The following is a 19,430-nucleotide window of genomic DNA, read 5'->3' as shown; positions in this document are numbered from 1 at the left end:
TGGCCTCCTTTACTTATCAGAGCCAAACCAGCCAGAACAGCCACCCAGGAGGCTGGCGGAAGTGAAGAACTGAGGAGGCTGAGTGTTCTCAGAACACTCAGAACTTTCTGCATGGGCCCACTCTAGGCAGGGTTGAAAATGACCTTTGCAGCGTTATGTGCAGTGGTGAAGAGCAGGAAGTGGTCTTGGTGTCTGGGTGAATGATGATAGCAGATGTACGTTTTAGAAAATTAAGTAGTGATAGAAGCAATGAATTAGATGTCCATCCAGAAAAATAGAGGGCTCTTTAAGGCAAAGTGCCGGCAGGGACGTAAGAAGCAGAATAGCACACTTGACAGTTGCAGCCTTTCAGGCCATTAAGAATCCATAGAGCGGTACTCATGGAGCAGGAACACATGCAAACAAAGAAGTACATGATATGGGGTTGGCCCAAAAGTTTGTTCACATTTTTCTGTAAGATGGGCTGGAAAAACCCAAATGAACTTTTTTGGCCGACCCAACAGACCATCATCTCTGTTGAGTGGTGGGTAATGGAATACAAGGATGAAAGGACATTGGTAAGAGTTTGCTTGTCATCTGCTGTTGATGCCAGAATTGGCACAGTGATGGCAACAGCCAGGAGTACAAGCATGTGCTATGGAGAGGTGGAGGGGGTGGGTACTCGTCTCACCACCATGCGGAAGAGTTAGTGGGAGGCCACTTCTTTCTTATTAATTGTTGGGCTGTCCGAGACTCTTGGCTCGTGAGGTTGTGATAACAGATAACCTTTACAATACACACCAGAGACCTGTAGCAGTGATTAGCAGCCTATATGGTCATGAGGGAAGGGGATGCTTATAACCCTGCCTCAGAGAAGCCTGGGATTGGTAGAGCTGGCTTTTAATAGTTGTTATTTTTCATTTCCACCTCCAGCCACTCTGAGCACCTGGAGTCATCTTTGGATTAAGATTGCTAATAAGTACATACAAGTCATAGCCTAGAGCTGATGTCCACAGGTTTATCAGATTGACTCTTGAAGGCATTAGAATTGGATTTTTCTAGTACATGGTTTATTGGACACAAAGTTGCTAGACTCTGTACAGCAGTTCATTTTTGCTTCTGTCCACCAAGGAGATGGGAATATTCACTCAAAATCAATGCATTCAAATGAGAGCAATTGCTTCTTCCACAACAGGTCTGGGGTCTCCTTGATCTGGACAAAGTTGGCCCTGAAATTTTTTGTTCCATCTCTATATCTACTTGAAATAGACCTATTTGTCCTTTAAGTCTTTTTGAGAGCCAAAGATGTGTGTGGTAAAGAGCCATGTGGACCAGGGAGGTGGTAGTTTAGTTGCTAGGTTGTGTCCAACTCTTGTGGCCCCATGGACTGTAGCCCACCAGGCTCCTCTGTCCATGGAATTCCCCAGGCAAGAATACTGGAGGGGGTTGCCATTTCCTTCTCCATGGGATCTTCCAAACCCAGGGATTGAACCCCAGTCTCCTGTATTGCAGGCAGATTCTTTACTGACTGAGCTTGGACCAGGGAGACCACTGCCCAATTCTGCTCTGCCCAGAGTGTGCTCTGCAAGGCTGCCTGGGCCCAGGAGGCAGAACCTGGAGCTGCCCAGGGTCTTGGGAGTGTGGGCAGAAGAACTGACTCTCTTGGCTGTGGCCCAGTTGGGGAAGAGGGGGCAGCGAATTCAACTGTGTGTAAAAGCCAAGAACCAAGGCTTCAGGTTTTTGGAAAAGGGACAAATCCCTGATTTGAGCTCTGCTCGTTTGATTGCTTTCCCATCATTCTTTCTCTTGCACTGATGTCTTTTTTCTAACTGTTCTTCATCTGACCTTCCATTTATTGACTAAGTTCAGTTGTCACCTGCTACAACCACCCCAGTCTCGAGACCTGCATTGCTTGTTCCTGGGTTCCTGGGATGTGTGTGCCTCAGTGATGGAACAATGCAGATCATCATTTCTGTTCTTTCAAGTTCAAGCATCAGCCCCAGGGTTTGAGCTTCCTTGGTGGCTCAGTGGTAAAGAATCCGCCTGCCAGTACAGGAGACTCAGGAGACACGGGTTCCATCCCTGCATCAGGAAGATCCTCTGGAGAAGGAAATGGGAACTCACTCCAGTATTCTTGCCTGGAAAATTTCATGGAGAGAAGAGCCTAGTGGGCTACAGTCTGTGGGGTTGCAAAGAGTTGAACATGACTGAACACACACACAGTGGGCGAATTTCCAGGTGTTCACATGTAGGCATTTTTTGAGCTTCATCGTGTGTCAGGTGTCATCAGGATGTTGAGATAAAGCTGGACACAGTATTAATGAGGCTCCTGTCCTAATGGAGCTTACATTCTAGAGGAAGAAAGCAGACCAGGAGCAAGCAAGCACAGTTCTAAAAATGGGTACTTTCAGGACGTCCCTGGTGCTTCAGTGGTTAAGACTCCATGCTTCCACTGCAGGGGGAATGGGTTTGATCCCTGGTTGAGGAACTAAGACCCCACATGCTGCATAGCAGAGCCACCCCCCCCCCCCCCCCCCCCCCCCCCCCCCCCCCCCCGCCAAAAAGGATACTTTCAAATAGTAGTAAGTAACATGAAAAACAGGATGTTGTGAAAGTAATTGGCAGGGGGGAAGGTGTGGTCCCAATATCAGTCAGGGTGATCACAGAGAATCTCTTTGAGATGACATTTGGGTTGAGATCTAAATGAGGGGGAAGCTGCTATGTGGAGAAGATGGTTGGGAGTTCCAGTCAGAGAGGAGAGCAGGTACAAAGGTCCTGAGATCATCAAGACCTCATATGATATGGATTTAGGGGATGGCGCCTGGGAGCAGACCATCAGCAAAGGGATAGTGGAGAGGGATGAGGTTGAAGAGCCGGCAGCTTGGGTTGTATTCTGAGAACACTTCATAAGCGGTCCAAATTTAGCTTCCCAGTCACCCACTGTCTCTTACAAATGGCTAGGTTACCACCAGTCTTCTATTCCACAGCAAAAATCCAAGCACATCCTAAAAGAATATTCTTCGTACTTCTCTGAAGAGATTGAGGTGCTACAGACCTATTCCAGTTTTCCACACTTCACTGAAGGGGGTTCTGAGGGGGGGATTGGGCACAGAGAAAGCCCACAGGTACACAGCTCGTTGGTAGCAGGTATAGGCCAGGTGCCTGAGGTTCACGACTGGTGGTCTCACGTCCTTCCCACCAGGCAAAGCCACGGAAGGAAAGCAGCTGTTTGATCTCCATTTGACCCAACATCTCTGTATTGCTTCTCCCTCTAAGAGGCCTTTCATGCTTTATTTCTGCCCTGTGCCAATTGTGGCGAATATAATCATGTTGAAAGTGGCACGTTTATGCTGGCCTGGTTCGTATCCAGCTTGCACGCTTGCAGTGTCAAGCAGTTACTTGCCCTCTCTGAGCCCTCATTTCTTTATCTGAAAGCAACTGATTACCATCTTCCTTAGAGGTTTGTAAGAACTGAGTGAAATCTTGTACTTCTCCGTAGGTACAGCACATGGTCAGAGCCCCACAATGCTAATTATAGGTGGTAGGTGGTGGTGGAACAAGACACTGGGTTGCATTTGCCATGGGTCTTCCATGTTTATTTCTGATGCCTGAAGCCTCTGCTTTCAGTAATGCAACCATTAGTATTGGGGAGGGGCAAGCTGATCCTTGCAGACGAGCCATTTCCTGTTTCTGAACCTACTGATATGAGAACACTGAGCCTTGTTACTCCCCTGTCACCCCAGCCTCAGTTTTTTTGTTGTTCAGTCACTAAGTCATGTCCGACTCTGCAACCCCATCTATAATAATCACCACTCTACTCCCTTCCCAGGCTTGTTGGAAAGTCGAATGAAAAGCATGCATGAGAGTGTCCTGAAATCTAAAGAACACTGAACATATATGAAAGGTGATTTTTTTCAGTGCTGGACTGGGAATTGCATGACAGGCGAAGGGAAATCCTTGGCGCTTCCTTAGGAAATTGCTAGTTGTGCCTGACTAGTTCTCAACCCTGGCCAAATGGTGTGTTTTCTTGGTCATGGTGGGAACGTGTTTGAGATTGGCTGCTGGGAGGGACGGTGAGATGTGGAATCATGGTCAGCAGTTATGTCTCATTAAGAGCTGGTGACGTTCATGTCAGTCCTGTAGGCAGTAGACCCTTCTGTGCTGAGAGCCAACTATGAGATGAGGAGGGTGACAAGCTCTCTGCACTCATGGGGGACCGGTGCCCACATAGCTTGAACACCAGTTGCAACCCCACGAGAACATTTGCTCAGAGACACTCATCCCAGGTTGCTGCTCGCTGGCCTGGCAACGGGGTCCTGCTGGGCCCAGGGAGCCTCGGGCCTCCTGGCAGCTGCTCCCTGGGTAGGGCTGGGCTGCCAGGGACTCACACACCTGACCTCTCCTGACTTCCGCACTGCTTCCCTCGAGGAGGAAGCCACCTTCTTGATTTTTAAGTGGAGCATCAGGGGTGTTTATAATGATTATGAAAACTTCCCTGGTGGCTCAAACAGTAAAGAATCTGCCTGTAATGCAAGAAAACCCAGGTTCGATCCCTGGGTCAGGAAGATCCCCTGGAGAAGGAAATGGCAACCCACTCCCATTATTCCTGCCTGGAGAATCCCATAGCCAGAGGAGCCCGGCGGGCTACAGTCCATGGGGTCGCAAAGAGTCGGACACAACTGCGCAACTAACAAGAGTGATTATAGTGATATGAAAAACAATAATTAATGCCAGTATCTTCTTATTTCAATGGGTGTTCCATTTTTACCTTACACGGATATCCCAGTGAGATGTGTTGGAAATCTTAAGAGAGTGGTTTTCTCCATGGGATAACTGAGGGCCTGAGCCTTAAATGTCACACAGCTACCAACTAAGAAGCTGTTTCTACCAGAAGGTGAGTTTTCAGCCTCTCAGCCCGCATCTGGTAGTGGCTGTGTTCACAGGTTCAGCGGTAGCCTCTCTCCCCTGGGCATTTTGTTCTCACCATCTCATTTAGTCCCTAAATCCTCCTGGGAGGTGGCCGTGAGAACCTGCCACCTGCCACTGCTGCGCCCTCCAACAGGTACCTGTAGCCTCCCTGGGGAAGCCACATGCCTGGGAGAGTTGTGATAGGAGAAGCATCTTTGAATCCTCCATGACATTCTTGGCATTGCTTTGCTGGGGGAGAAGTCCCCTGGAATGCAGAGACTTGCTTCCCTGAGTTAGGCTGAGCTGAGAATGTTAATAAGAGGCTTCCCAGAGCTTTTCCATCAGACACTTTCATCTTATTCCAGGCGCACAGAATCAGAACTGGGGGTGGGGGTGGGGCGGCAGGAATCCAGCAGTAAACATTATTGTCCTTATTCTGTGGATGGAGGAAATTGAAGCCAGATGCAGCCCAAGCAAAACCTCACTGCCAGTCCGGCAGGATCCAAACCCAGCTCCATCAGACTCCAGAATGTATTCTGCTTCTTGGTGTAGCTTGATCAAGCTAGACATGGTCTCCATCCTCAGGTGGCTTCCAACCAGCTGCATCCGTATTTAAATCTGTTGTTAAATGGGGTGTTGTGTCTCCTGGCTGCCTCTTGGTCTATCCCTTTGGGATGGGGAGGAGGATTCCCCAACATTGCTCACAGCTGAAGCTTGGCTATCTCTGCAGAGAACCCTGGCTGATGAAATAGTCTTTTCTAAAAGCAGGCTCCTCTGTGTGCCTGGCTTCTGGGTGTCCTGACTCCCTCTTGTATCCTTAGCTGGCCCGGCCAGACCTGTGCTTCTGCTGTTCTTTATGATGGGGAATATATGCTCCCATCCCTCCTCCCTTTTGTACTCACACCCACCTCGTCTACCACCCCTGCCTCGGGAAGCCAGCTTGCACTGATCACATCTCGTTCTAGCTGCTCAGGCTCCACGTGGGACCCGGTCAGCACTTCCCTGGGCTGGCATATGTGGTCTCTGTTCCTCATATCCCTGCCATGTCTCCACAGCTAATTTTATAGGCCCTAAGATGCACAGCAGAGTGTTTGGCACATAAGCAGGCATTCACTTTGTCCCTGGTAATTCCCAGGAGTTTCTGCCCAGTTTCCCATCTGCCTCTTTCCAACCAGCCTTCAGGAGTCCCTGCTGAGTGTGCGGACACCGCCCTGCTGTGGGCACATGGAGGGTCAGGAGAGGCAGGGCATGGTCCCCGGCCACATCTCCCTATGGGCCTGGAGGCAGCTGTGGGTGCAGCGTGCACAGTTTGTTTGCTAATGTGCTCCCATGATGCCTTGCACACCCTGTGATTAGTGGGATGGCCATGGATTACGATGCATAAGGGAGAAGGTGAGCCTTTTCCCCATATCTTAGAATTTGAAAGGAGAAAAGATAAGTGGGGCTGTTCTCATTTGGAAAAATAAATCTCACCACAGGCAACATTCAGCCACATGCCCTTGGAGCCCAACAGCTGTCTCTCATTTGTTGGCAAATGTTCCCAGTGATGAATGTCCTCCATCCACGCTCACAGCCGTCCCTAAATGGAGGCTTTGGACAAGTGTAGGGGGAACAATGGCCCTTCTCAGAGAGCCCTCAGCAGACACTCCCAATGAAGTTGGTTCATCACTTGGAGCTGGGTCAAGACCACAGACAAGATGCCATTGATTCAGCAAAGGAAGCCTCCAAACAGCGGTGGAGCTTGGGGGGCTGGAGGCAGCAAGAAAGAGAAGGATGGGATTCATGGCTGCTGAGAAAGGCCCCACATCATTGTGAAGGAGTCCACCTCTTCAGTACTGCCTTCTAGAAGGTCCTAAAGGAAATCAATGCTGAATATTCATTGGAAGAATTGACACTGAAGCTCCAATACTTTGCCCACCTGATGCGAACAGCCGACTCATTTGAAAAGACCCTGATCCTGGTTCCTTGCCAGAATCTGTCTGCTTCATTGCTCCTGTAGCCAGATCAGAAGGGATGATGGAGAAGGAGAAGGTGGGGAAGAGAGTTAGGTGGAACCAGTGAGGACTTCTGGCCTGGGGGCTGGGAGTGGGTATCTCAGCGCGGCCAGCCTCAGGCTGGGCGTCCACGGGACCCCCATTCACCAAGTTCTGCCTCCAACCTCCCCTCTGCACTTGCATCTCCACTGACTTTCCAGAACAAAGATAAAAGATCAGCATTCCAAGCCAGGGATAAAAGGGCCCAACTAGGCAAATTCAGTCTTTCTTTCCCTTTTTGTTATTTTCATTTTTTTCTAATGAAGTTACTTTAAAATAGTGTAAACAGCAGCTACATTTTTCAAACTGTTATTTCGCTCAGTAAGGAGTTCATGTAGTAATTTTATGTCTGTTTTTTTGTGGTAAAAGTCATACATGTTTATTATCAAATATGCGTATGTAGCAGAAATTTATAATCTGAAAATCCCTAGAATTCCATCCTCAATGATTTTATCTGTGAAGGATATATTTAGCCAAATATTTTTCTTCCTCTCTGCAGTAATCCTCACTGTCCCTTTCTTCCCTCTTTCTTTCCTTCCCTCCACTCTTACCCTCTCTCACTTCCCCTTGGCCCTGTCCTTTTTTCTTTCCTTCTTTTCAACCCCTGTGGTTTGGTTTTGTTTTTTGGCTGCACTGGGTTTCAGTTGCAGCATGAAGAATCTTTGTTGTGCCATGTGAGATCTTGAGTTGTAGCATGTGGGATCTAGTTCCCTGATCAGGGATCAAACCCAGGTCCCCTGCATTGGGAGTGTGGAGTCTTAACCACTGGACCACCAGGGAAGTCCCCCACCCCCAACCCCACGGTATCATTTTAAAAAGCAAAAGGGTAGAGTAAAAAGTAAACCTCCCTCTTACTCCTGTTTACTCCTGTTCCCTTGCTGGAAGCAAACACTGCTTTAGTTTTATATATCCTTCAAAAAAAAAAAAAAAAAGCAGCTATGTAGGTACACAGGCTTCCCTGGTAGCTCAGCTGGTAAAGAATCCGCCTGCAATGCGGGAGACCCCAGTTTGATTCCTGGTTCAGGAAGTTCCCCTGGAGAACGGATAGGCTACCCACTCCAGTATTCTTGGGCTTCCCTGGTGGCTCAGTCAGTCAAGAATCTACCTGCAATGCAGAAGACCTTGTTTCAATCCCTGGGTGGGGAAGATCTCCTGGAGAAGGAAATGGCAACCCACTCCTGGAGAATTCCATGGACAGAGGAGCCTGGTGGGCTACAGTCCATGGGGTCGTGAAGAGTCGGATACTACTGAGCGACTAACACACACCTGTAAGTATAATGTCCCCATTTCCCACAAATGCGGCATACTCACTGTTCACATTCTCATTTAAGTTAAGGGTGTTTCTTGGAGTTCTTTCCTGATAGATCTGCTGATTTCTTTCTAATGCTGCTGTGTGTTTCCTTTATATGGAGACAGCATAATGTATCATTCTTGAGCATTTAAGTTTTTCCCAATCTTTTGCTCTAACAAACAGTGTCACCATGAATTTCTTTGCATTCAGGTCATTTCACATACATCAAGGGTCTCATCTCAGGTTGAAATCTCAGAAGCAATTCTGCTGGGTCAAGGGATATATGCATTTACAATTTGACTAGATAAATACCTCTTGTGAAGTTCTGTCCTTTTTATGCTCATAGACAAAAGGTCAGAGTGTCTGTTTTCTTACACCCTCATCAGCATGATATATTATTACACTTTTTCACCTTTGCCTATCAGAGTGGCTAAAGCTCTCTCTCTATAGTATATCTCTCTTTTTATAAGGAAAGTTGAGCATCCTTTTGTATGTTTACAAGCCATTCACGTGTGTGTGAGTGTGCTCATTTCTCTCTTGGGTTGTTAGTCTTTTAAAATTCATTTAGTAGGCACTTTTTATATAGTAAGGGAATTGACCCTTTGGATACGAGCTGCAAATTTGTACCCTCTTCCTCGCTGCCCAGTTTCTTGTCTTTTGACTTGCTTTTATGTTTATTTTTCTAAAGTAGAATTTTGTGTATGTGTGTGGTCAAATTTATCTCCTTTTATGGCTTTTGCTCATACTTAGAAAGTCTTCCCCTAGAATTCTACTTTAAAAAATGTTTTTTTATTCTTTTTCAAAACAGCCTTATCAAGATGTCATTTGCATACCATACAACTTACCATTTAAAGTATACAATTCAGTGGGTTTTTTGCATATTCATAGATATATGCAACCATCACCACAATTTTAGAACATTTCATCATCTGATTAAAAAAAAAAAATTCCCTTATGCTTAAGCTGACACCCACTTTCCTCCATTCTCTCCCTGCCCCTACCCCCAGCTGTAAGTAACTACAAATCTACTTTCCTATCCTGGATTCTCATATGAATAGAATTACATAATATGTAGACTCTTGTGATTGGCTTCTTTAACTTCAGTTCAGTTCAGTTCAGTTCACTTCAGTCGCTCAGTCATGTCCGACTCTTTGCGACCCCATGAATCGCAGCACGCCAGGCCTCCCTGTCCATCACCAACTCCCGGAGTTCACTCAAACTCACATCCATCGAGTCGGTGATGCCATCCAGCCATCTCATCCTCTGTTGTCCCCTTTTCCTCCTGCCCCCAATCCCTCCCAGCATCAGAGTCTTTTCCAATGAGTCAACTCTTTGCATGAGGTGGCCAAAGTACTGGAGCTTCAGCTTTAGCATCATTCCCTCCAAAGAACACCCAGGGCTGATCTCCTTCAGAATGGACTGGTTGGATCCCCTTGCAGTCCAAGGGACTCTCAGGAGTCTTGGCATGTTTTTAAAGTTCGAATTGTAATATTATCAATACTTCACTCATTTTTATAACCAAATATTCCATTGTATGTCTATGGATAGCTGTAACACACCTTGTTTATCTATTCATCTGTTGATGAACATCCCACTTTTTGGCTCTTATGAATAATGTTGCTGTAAGTATTTATATATCCATTTTTATGATATGATTTTGTTTCTCTTGGGTATATACCTATTAGTAGAACTTCTGGGTTATAAGGTAACTTTATGTTTACTCATTTGAGGAACTGCCAGACTGTTTTTCAAAGTGACTAAACATTTTACATTTCCACCAGTCGTATTTTCTCCTAATACTTTTGTAATCATATTTTTCATGTACTAAGTTTTTGTACAATTTGAAATTCTTCATAAGTTATGACATAGAGCTCTAAATGTCTGTTTTTCCAGATGGCCACCCTCGTGTGTGAACAGTGTTTTTCACTTATCTATTTTACCTCCCGCAATGTCTATAGCCCACCAGGCTCCTCTGCCCAAGGGATTCTCCAGGCAAGAATACTGCAGTGGGTTGCCATGCCCTTCTCCAGGGATCTTCTCGACCCAGGGATTGAACCTGTGTCTCTTATGTCTTCTGCATTGGCAGGCAGGTTCTTTACCACTAGCGCCACCTGAGAAGCCCCAGAGTACACAGAATAGACCCTAGTATATGCAGTGATTTAGTTGGTGATAAAGACATTGAGGGGTTTCCCAGGTGGCGCTAGTGGTAAAGAACCTGCCGGCCAATGCTGGAGACATAGGAGATGTGGGTTCAATCCCTGGAGAAGGGCATGGCAACCCACTGCAGTATTCTTGCCTGGAGAATCCCACAGAGGAGCCTGGCGGGCTATGGTCCATAGGGTCACACACAGTCAGACATGACTAAAGTGACTTTGCGCACACACATTCTGTGCACGCTAGTCTTTTCGGTTGATCTATTTGACCATTCACACATCATTGCCACACTGCTTTAGCTTTGTGACATATTTGTTCACCCTTAATTTTTTGAAAGACCCACTCATCACAGGCATTTATTAAACCCTGATCTATATGCAGTACAGAGTTAGTGCAAATCAAATCCAACATTGCTCCTGCCACCAAGAAGCTTGTAGGAAATAGAGAGTTCTCATTGCCATGCCTCTAACCAATGTTGTTAGGTGAATTATCTTATTTGACTTTACAATTCTGTGAGGATAGATAGAGCTCTGCATTCCCATTAGAGACCTGAGGAAACCAAGGCTTCGGGACAGATAGTGTCTGTGTGTGTGTGTGCTCAGTCGTGTCCCACGCTTTGTGACCCCACAGGGATGGCAGCTCATCGGGCTCCTCTGTTCATGGAATTTTCCAGGCAGAAATACCAGAGTGGGTCTTCCATTTCCTACCCTAGGGGATCTTTCTGACCCGGGGATTGAACCAGGGACATACAGGGTTGTCTTCAAAAAGTTCTGGGTCAGGTGCTCTTGGGTGCCTTGTCAATGGAGAGACATTCCAGGGCAGTGGGTGTAAATTCACTCAGGGTCTTCCCTGGGCCCAGTGTCTGCTTCCTCATCATGGAATGACCAGGGTAAATGAGCCTTCAGAGGAGAGCTCCCACACTTTGGAATGCAAGCCTCTTGGATGTAAAACCCTATCATTCCTTAATACTAAATTGCCACTGAGACTCCAGACAGTAGGGAAATAAGGTTGGATGTTAGCTACATTCTCTCCCCAGATTGTGTGACTCAAGATTCCTGCCAGGGATAGGGTTTTTGTTTTGTTTCCCCCTCCGCCCTTGCAAAAAGATAGCAGAGTATTTGCCATATAAAACATACAAGCCCCATAAAGTCCCAACCAATGAAATCATCTCTTCCCAGGCAGACTCACTGTCCTGACCTTGGCTGATTTCCACTCTCTGGGGAATTGTAAGGCAAGGGAACTGATTTACTCAAGGAAAAGACCTACTTAACTTTCACTTCCTCAGACTTCATCAAACACTCGGAGTTCGGAGGGTTATGGGATTAAGAGAGGACCATGTGACCACCCTGGAAGCATTCACTTGTAGGAATGTGGGGTAAACCCATGGTGAACAAATCTCAGGAGGATTTTGTCTGGAAGTGGCAATAAAAATGCAATCCAAGTTGCCTCAATATTTCAGAACTTCCACTAAAGGAAAAAATGTCTGTCTGTCTCTGCCTCCATCTTCCTAACATCCCCTAAAGACCTTTGTTTTATGGGAAAACTCTTCCAAAGTTTTAACAGTTCCACTGGGTGGTGGGTGACTTGTCCTTTGCTTTTTATCGTGGGAAAAGAAGACATTTAGGCTGGGTCAGGGTGACCTGGATTTGAGGATGCTGGTTGTGCTGACTTTGTGTCAGACATCACCATGGCAGAGGAGGTGGTGTAGGTGATGTGTGTATTTCTGGCATAGTTCATGTTGCTGCTTCTCCATCTGGTGCATGTCCTGGTCCAGGCCATGCCAGGGGCAGGCGCTTCCTCAGGGTTGGTGGGTCTGGGGCTTACTGGCCCTGAACCCCCTTAGTGATGACCAATGATGTGTTCTTGGTCTTCCATGGTGGCTAGAACATCCCTGCAGGCCTGGAATGTTCCTCCATGGGTTTCCTCGGGGAACTTCTTAGACTGTGGATCTTGGGAAACTGGGAGGTGGGAGTCATTACTTCTCTCCCAGACCCTTAGCTTTGGTTTTTTTTACGGGGAGGGGGGTTCTTAATTTAATTTCAGGCATCATTGTAGAAACAGAGGTCTCTGACAGTCTGGAAGATGGTACATTTGCAGGGAAAGCAAAATAACATTGCTTTATGGAGAAAGACTCTCAAATTGCCAACATTTGCTAGATTATAGAAACAGCAAGGGAATTTCAGAAAAACATTTCTGTTTCATCAACTATGCTGAAGGCATTGACTGTGTAGATCATGACAAGCTGTCGAAAGCTCTTAGAGAGATGGGAATACCAGACCTTCTTACCTGTCTCCTGAGAAACCTGTATGCAGGTCCAGAAGCAACAGTTAGAACCCTGTATGGAACAACTGATTGGTTCAAGATCAAGAAAGGAGTACAACAGAGCTGTCTGCTGTCACCCTGTTTGTTTAACCTATACGCTGAGCACATCATGAGAAATGCTGGGCTGGATGAGTTACGAGCCAGAATCAAGACAGGTGGGAGAAATATCAAAACCCTCAGATATGCAGATGATACTACTCTAATAGCAGAAAGCAAAGAGGAACTAAAGAGCCTCTTGATGAGGGTGAAGGAAGAGAGTGAAAGAGCTGACTTAAGACTAAATATTTAAAAAACTAAGATCATGGCATCTGGCCCCATTACTACATGGCAAATAGAAGGGGAAAAGGTGGAAGTAGTAACAGATTTCCTCTTCTTGGGCTCCAGAATCACTGCAGATGGTGACTGCAGCCGTGAAATCTGAACATGATTGCTTCTTGGCAGGAAAGCAATGACAAACCTAGGCAGTGTGTTGAAAAGCAGACACATTACTCTGCCGACAAAGGTCCGTATAGTCAAGGCTATGGTCTTCCCAGTGGTCACATGTGGTTGCAAGAGCTGGATAGTGAAGAAGGCAGAACACCAAAGAATCGATGCTTTCGAACTGTGGTGCTGGAGAAGACTCCTGAAAGTCCTTTGGACAGCAAGGAGATCAAACCAGTCAATCTTAAGGGAGATCAACCCTGAATACTCACTGGAAGGACTGATGATGAAGCTCCAGTATTTTGGTCATCTGATGCAAACAGAAAACTCAATGGAAAAGTTGGGAAAGATGCGGGAAAGATCAAGAGTAGAAGGAGAAGAGGACGTCAGAGGATGAGATGGCTGGATGGCATCACTGAAGCAATGAACTTGGGCAAACTTTGGGAAATGGTGAGGGACAGGGAGGCCTGGCATGATGCAGTCCATGGGGTTGCAAAGAGTCGGACATGACTGGGTGACTGAACGACAATGGACAAAGACTTTACCTTTCTCATGTAGAAATTGTAGTTCCTCGTATTAGAAGATATTCATTTAGATTTTAAATCTCCTGGCCTCTAGTGATAATGAAGACAGTGGCAGAACTTTTAATATTTGCTAATAGAAAGCTTCTCAGTTTGCCCTGGGAAGGGCTAGGATTTTAGTGTGTGTTCCCACCTTTTCTGTGTGTGGTGTTCCCACTTTTTCTGTGGGCTTCCCTATTAGTTCAGCTGGTAAAGAGTCTGTGTGCAATGCAGGAAACCCTGGTTCGATTCCTGGGTCAGGAAGATCCACTGGAGAAGGGATAGGCTATGCACTCCAGTATTCTTGGGCTTCCCTTATAGCTCAGCTGGTAAAGAATCCACCTGCAGTGCGGGAGACCTGGGTTCGGGAAGATCCCCTGGAGAAGGGAAAGGCTACCCACTCCAGTATTCTGGCCTGGAGAATTCCATGTTAGGCATGACTGAGCAACTTTCACATCCCACCTTTTCCTTGTTCCATCCAGGTGTCTACGAGTTTATGGACTGGTGAGGATTAACAAAGGTACAAGCTTCAGTAGTATGAAATGCTTTTGCACCTTACTGACTGAAAATTCCAGTCCGTTTCCGTGTCAATACAAAGCTAGTGCTTATTTTAGAAACATGTTTAGCATTCAAATAAGAAAGAATCATAAGCAACTTGCCTTGTGAATTCCATGAATAATGGAAAAAAGAATTCTCCTTCATGTTCTTTGCCAACAGGGCAGTCCCCTAGCAGGTGGTGGGACACCTGGTGACTTGGATCCTCATTGTAAAGGCCCTTTCCCTTGACTTAGGCTCTGTTTCTGCTGTGACAGCCTCCTTGCCCGAGACGCTTCCTGCAAATAGGTTCAGAGCACATGGAGGTACGGCACCAGCAAAGACCCAGAGAATCAAGGTTTAGTTTCTTGGGAAGCAACTGCTGAGAAATGTTGGAACAAACACATATGAGCCCTCCCAGACACGGGGAGGATTCTCAGTGTCCCCTCAAAATGGAGCCCACCTACGTGATGCTTGGTCCTGAAGCCTCTCAGGCCAATAAATACTCCTTTCTCTGTGCTCCCATCACTGTTGGCTCATCACTGTCTTGCTGTGTTGAAATGAAGGCTTTTGAGGGTAGAAATGCCTTATTCTTAAAAATAGAAATGCCTTAAAATATTATTCATTTTTTTTTTTGGTATCTCAGTTCAGTTCAGTCTCTCAGTCATGTCCGACTCTTTGCGTCTCCATGGACTGCAGCACGCCAGGGTTCCCTGTCCATCATCAACTCCCAGAGCTTACTCAAACTCATGTCCATCGAGTCAGTGATGCCATCCAACCATCTCATTCTCTGTCATCCCCTTCTCCTCCCACCTTCAATCTTTCCCAGCAGCAGGGTCTTTTTTAGTGAGTCAGTTCTTCATATCAGGTGGCCAAAGTATTGGAGTTTCAACTTCAGCATCAGTCCTTCCAATGAATATTCAGGACTGATTTCTTTTAGGACTGACTGGTTGGATCTCCTTGCAGTCCAAGGGACTCTCAAGAGTCTTCTCCAGCACCACAGTTCAGAAGCATCAATTCTTTGGTGCTTTCTTTATAGTCCGACTCTCACATCCATACATGACTACTGGAAAAACTATAGCTTTGACTAGATGGACCTTTGTTAGCAAAGTAATGTCTCTGCTTTTGAATATGCTATCTAGGTTGGTCATAACTTTTCTCCCAAGGAGCAAGTGTCTTTTAATTTCATGGCTGCAGTCACCATTTGCAGTGATTTTGGAGCCCCCCAAAATAAAGTCTGTCACTGTTTCCATTGTTTCCCCGTCTATTTGCCATGAAGTGATGGGGCTGGATGCCATGATCTTAGTTTTCTGAATGTTGAGTTTTAAGTCAACTTTTTCACTCTCCTCTTTTACTTTAATCAAGAGGCTCTTTAGTTCTTTGCTTTCTCCCATAAGGGTGGTGTCATCTGCATATCTGAGGTTATTGATGTTTCTCCCAGCAGTCTTGATTCCAGCTTGTGCTTCTTCCAGCCCAGCATTTCTCATGATGTACTCTGCATATAAGTTAAATAAGCAGGGTGACAGTATACAGCCTTGACGTACTCCTTTCCCGATCTGGAACCAGTCTGTTGTCCCATGTCCAGTTCTAACTGTTGCTTCTTGACCTGCATACAGATTTCTCAGGAGGCAGGTCAGGTGGTCTGGTGTTCCCGTCTCTTTAAGAATTTTCCAGAGTTTGTTGTGATCCACACAGTCAAAAGCTTTGGCATAGTCAATAAAGCAGAAGTTTATTTTTTTTTTTTGGAAACTCTCTTGCTTTTTCAATGATTAGAGGAGAATGGAAGCTCAATAAATAGTGATTGAATAATTCCATCATCACACTGGGGGAAACTCATAACCATTCTATTCCATTAACTGCTATTTTGCCAAGATCTTGGTTCTGTAGACAGCACTGACCGTGGATGGAAAAAGCGTACTCCTTAATGAATATACGTTGTAAATGGTACAATGTCTGTGATACAGCAAATGGTCCAGAAGTGTTCATGTCCTGCACATGAGCACAGTGATGGCTTCTTTTCAAGAAGCACAGAATTGTCCTTGATTGGACTCCAGTCATCTAGTTTATAGATCATGCTTTGTGCTACCTTTGATCCTAACCTTGAGACTGGCTTCCCTGAAGAGTCATGAAAAAGGAACATCTCTGCTGGGCTTTTCAATAATCTGGTAAAATAGTCCATGTACTGAACTTGAGTGGTAACTCTTTGTTTGCTAGTCAAGGTGAAGTTTATGACATTCCATGTTTGGTTGTTCAGAGGTGCACTTTGTCTTGGGAAGCCAGGGGCAGGAGAGAAGGGGCAAGTGCGAATTAGCAAGCTGTGGGCCAAAGGCGACATTTTCTCTGTATATTATCACCTTGACTTGTATAATATTGTTGCTGATGCTTGAAGGTGCCCAGCAGAGTGCCCTTTTCTCCTGCATCAGAAAGCCAGGTGAAGGCTGTGCCGGGCCGATTCCCTTGGACTTTCCCCGTCATCTCCTTCCTGCTCCTCCTGGCTCAAGGCTCTGTGGGTGGTGACTTCTAGGGAGGCCCAGAAGCTCCAGTGATTTCTCAGGCTCTGGCTGATTCTGCCTGGGTGGTCTTTTATTCCTCCCATGTTTCTCTATTTTTACATCTTCAGTATTTCTATCCCTTGGATAGGGTTGAAGTCATAATGTGTGTTTTTAATTGAGTGTCGACAGTGCTGGATATAACACATTCAACAACTGCTTTATCAGGGTTTGAATCTGGAGCATCGTTTCAGTCCCTGTGACTGTTTCAGAGTGATCTTCTTGTGGGTTTTGAGATCGCAATTGCCGTGATCCTCTTTCAAAAGGAGCAACGATGGTAGAGGTTCCTTAGTTCTGGGTAAAAGAACCTGAATACTCTCTCCCCCTGTTAGTAGAAAATGCATTTATAGTGAATGAATACTGAATACTGTATGCTCAGTCGTGTCCGACTCTTTGCAACCCCCTGTACTATAGCCTGCCAAGCTCCTCTGTCCATGGATTTTCCCAGGCAAGAATACTGAAGTGGATTGCTGTTTCCTACTCCAGGGGATCTTCCCAACCCAGGGATCAAACCCTCATCTCTTGTGTCTCCTACTTTGGCAGGCCAGTCACGTGCTACCATAGCAGCGAAGTTGGTGTCCGAGTTTAGTTCTATAATTTAACTGTTACTTTTTCTTCTCTTCTCTTTTATTTAGAAGTCCTTACATGTAGCTAACATTTCATACTTCTCTGTATTGCACTCACCACCCCTACCCCACCTCCATATATGTGGGTTTATGTCACAAGTCAGAGTGCTTACAAATAAACATGACCCTTCCTCTGGCAGATCTCACAGTCTCTTAAACAAGTTTTAATGTGTGTGGTTCCTTTAAGAGGCTGACTTTTGTAGGGGAGGGGTAGAAGGGAACAATATAATTGACCGTGTAATATTTTGTTGTCCCAAATCCAGTTTCTGTTTAGTATTTGTTCCCAATTAGACTCTCATGGAACTGAAAAAAGAAATCAGAAAATTGAAGTCTTCTTCCTTTTTGTACTGGCCAGTGACCTTCAAGCTAAGAAAGGTTTTCACAAATGAACATTTGCAATCAATCTAGTGAAAGGAAACTCTTACTCTGAGTCCCCAATGAGCACAATATCCCCCACCCATAAAAAGATTTTCACTTGCGTTAGACCTGTATTATAAAACAGTTACTCAATTACTGTATTTTGAATTTTGTCAATAGGAAATTTGTGCTTTCTCTTGTTAGAGTAATACCTTCATAATATCCTTGATTTTTACCCAGCGGTATGCTGTAGAATGAAGGGACCAGAAAACTTTTCTGTAAAAGGCAGATAGTAAATACTGCAGGATTTGTAGCCATACGGTCTGTGCGGCAGGGACTCGACTCTGCCGCTGAGGTATGAAAGCGGCCACAGGCTGTAAACAAATAGGCCCGGCTGTATTCTAACAAAACTTTATTTATGGTCACTGAAATTTGAATTTTGTATGATTTTCAGGTGTCACAAAATCATCTTCGAATATTCTTTCAACCATTGAAAAATGTGAAATACTTTCTTAGCATGAAGGCTATACAGAAACAGGGGGTGGGCTCAGTCCAGCCCGTGGGTCACCGTTTGCTGACCCCAGTCCTAGAGGATCTGGAGAGGAGGCAATAACCCCCCTAATGCCTCAGTGACTAGGTCAGCTCACTGACAAAGCTGAAATAGTACCAGACCAGGTAGCATCTGGCCTGGTGACAAACTCCCTTCTCACCACTGCCGTGGGGCACGCCTGCTCCCATGGGCCACTCCTTGGCTGGGAGGGATGGAATATCCAGCACCATCATCCCACAAACCTAGTTCTCTAAAATCTGTCTAGGAAACAGTTTCTTCAGAATGCAACATCAGCCCTGGGCCCCTTCCAGCTCCTAGTTGGAAGGTCTTTCCAAGGATGGAGAAACTGAAACAGCTGCAGGATTTTTTTTTTTTCCTTCTAGAATCATCCAGCAAGGGGGTGAGTTCAGGACTCTGGCAGCTCCTGTGTAAGTGCTGAGCAGCGAAAGACAAATCTGGGAACGAATCTGGAGCAAACCCTGCTACTCCCCAACCAGCAAGACGGGCCCCACAGAGCCAAGGCTTGCAGCACAGGCCTTTATGTTGGGGCCAAGGCTGGGAAAGGGGAGCCTCTCAGAGAGTCTTCCAGGGCACACTGGGTTCTCCGTCCCTCAGCTGGATGTCTGTGAAGACCCTCCCGGGGCAGCTGCATGTCTGCAGCTCCCTACGTGAGACCCGTCCTCATGGGCAGGCCTGGTGCCCCGGGCAGGATGGTTCCGTGCCAGAGGGTTGGCCAGCTGTACTGTTTGTTTCATGGAGAGAGTTTCCAGAAACACTTTTTCCCTTTCTGCTTGAATGACCAAGTTTCAGAAAAATCCAATGATAATGTGCAGGCGTTTCAAATTTGTGACTTGAGCTGGGATGTTTGGGGTCACGTTGCCTAGGAGACGTAAGGAGTGGGCATGTTAAAGTCTATGAAATAACCAACAAAATGTCCTCCCCAGCCCGAAATGCTGAAGCCACAGCCTGAGGAGTGGGAGAGGATTTGGCCTGTAGAGTTTGTGAGATGGTTTGAATCGACGGTTCTGTGGTATTTCTCTTTGACGCTGGACAGAAGTCCTCCCAGGGCAGGCCTCCTACCCTCTGTATCTAGGCAGGTGTGATCTTGAGGTCTCAGTCAATCTCCTGTCCACTGTGGACCCAGGTC

The 19,430-nt window shown here is 46.1% G+C and overlaps 1 protein-coding gene across 4 annotated transcripts in view; it reads left to right on the top strand.

The window, feature by feature from the left end:
- The window catches only part of AFAP1L2 (actin filament associated protein 1 like 2), a 144,173-nt gene that overhangs the window by 43,971 nt on the left and 80,772 nt on the right, over nt 1-19,430 (top strand). The window lies entirely within an intron of this gene.

Source organism: Bubalus bubalis, chromosome 23 (assembly GCF_019923935.1).
Source record: "Bubalus bubalis isolate 160015118507 breed Murrah chromosome 23, NDDB_SH_1, whole genome shotgun sequence".
Classification (NCBI taxonomy): Eukaryota; Metazoa; Chordata; class Mammalia; order Artiodactyla; family Bovidae; genus Bubalus; species Bubalus bubalis.
This window is presented reverse-complemented; position numbering and strand designations above follow the sequence as displayed.